The sequence below is a fragment of the Artibeus jamaicensis genome, unplaced genomic scaffold (genome assembly GCF_021234435.1).
Source record: "Artibeus jamaicensis isolate MK-2021 breed Jamaican fruit bat unplaced genomic scaffold, CSHL_Jam_final contig_525, whole genome shotgun sequence".
In the NCBI taxonomy this organism is placed as follows: domain Eukaryota; kingdom Metazoa; phylum Chordata; class Mammalia; order Chiroptera; family Phyllostomidae; genus Artibeus; species Artibeus jamaicensis.
In genome coordinates this window covers 11,190,238-11,192,127 of record NW_026521874.1, presented here as the reverse complement: position 1 = coordinate 11,192,127, position 1,890 = coordinate 11,190,238, and positions in this window count along the sequence as shown.

The following is a 1,890-nucleotide window of genomic DNA, read 5'->3' as shown; positions in this document are numbered from 1 at the left end:
TCCTAGGCCGCCTTTGAGTCTTTTTTCCTTTCGCGCTGTTTTCCTAGTCACCAACTGAAGCCACACTTCCCGTTTTGTGTTACTGGAGCATTAAAATGCCCTCCCAGCACCTGGTTGTGTATCACAAGGTGATACACCCCTCGGCTGTCCTTCCCCATCACACAGCCCACGTGCCCAGTGCTCCTGGTTTCAAACAGAATCTAAAGCAAGGCAGTGTCAGGGCTGCTTCGAGACCTCCACAGCCTTTCTCTTGGCGATGGACTGGCTCTTGTGGGGCAAGGAAAACCGAACCAAGTTAACAACTCCAATGTGACTGAATACGCCCTTGCCTTTGAAGCCAGAGTGCTTCTTGAGGCTGTTCTCATTAGTTCAGATGATAATTTGGGCTTCCAGACTTATCCTACACCCAACATGCTGGTATTAAAGCAAACAAAGCAGTGATTAGTAAAACAAAATGTTTGGTTCCAGAAATCAGGCCTTGGTATTTCTGGGAAAATGAAGGCGCTGCTTTGCTTTGCTTTTTGGGGAAAGTGAACAGCAATACTTTGAGCCAGCGGGGCACTAGGAGGAAAATTGTTACTCTAGTTGAGATGCAGGACCTATGGATTATTTCATTCAAAAACTAAGTTTCCTGCTGCACAGGTGACGTCAAAGACAAGTTGTACTGTGGGAACTTCGGCCCATGTCTAGAAATATGTGTGATTTAACACTGAGCTCCAGCTGGGAAAAAAAATATTCGTAAGACTCTAGAGGTCGTAAATCCCAAGCAGCACTTGCAGACTTCATTGTCTCCATTTTAAAGAAAGTTGAGATTAGTATTTGCTAAAATAACTCATGTTTATGATTGGTGTGAGTCATATGTTCATCTGGATACTCGGTGTGTATGCTGAGTCCAGTTCTGTTTATAAAGTCTAGAGCTCAGCTACTGCCTTCCCCTGTACTCTCAAAGATGGTCAGGAAAAGAATTCTATTTGAATAATGTTATTTGAATAATTCTATTTGTATGATTCTATTTGTACTAATCGGTCAGTCTGTGGTACGTAAAGGTGTTCAGTATACGAGGTCTGTCCAGAAGGTACCCAGCCATGTAATATGAAAAACAGGTATTAAAGATACAAGAAACTATACATAGAACAATGACACCTCAGGGCCCTTCAAAGTAGGCCCCTTGGACCTCATGCAGCTCTCCTAATCGCCATCAGCTGCCCCGTCATATTCGCCTGAATCTCATTAATGGTCTGAAATCTCTTCCCTTTCAAAGATGATTTTAGTTTGGGGAAAAGCCAGAAGTCACAGGGCACCAGATCTGGGCTATGGGGGCGCTGAGTCAGCTGGGCAATTTGACGTTTCATGGAAAAACTCTGCACCAGACACAACACATCAGCAGGCGCGTTGTGATGAAGCTTCCAGTCACCAGCTGCCCCTGGCTGCAACCCTCTGATTCATCTGAAAGGTTTCTGCAGAGGAAATTCACGCTTATCGCAAGATCTGATACAGATTCGTTGCTCTACTCATTCAGTCATTTTGAATTTGACAGCCACAGTATCCAGGCTCATTCAATGGCGTCTACTGCCCCCAGACTAGTAGAGTGAAGTTGTCATTGTTCACACATGTCCATTCTGGTCCAGTCTCCTTGGCTGCCAGGTTATATCAATGTCATGCAAACCATTTTCATTATATTAACAATGGTGGGACTTTTCTCTCTCTCTCTCTCTCCCCCAGAGCTGAGATGTTTTTATCTTCACTTGTCTCTTTGTAATAAGCCTCTTTCTACAGAGATTATTTGTCTTTAGCTTGAAATCTCCCACTGAACCTGTGGTAACATTTGAATGAGGCTGTAGGCCGGGCTTTGGATTTGTACAGAGAATAACCATTGCACACTTTTTTTTT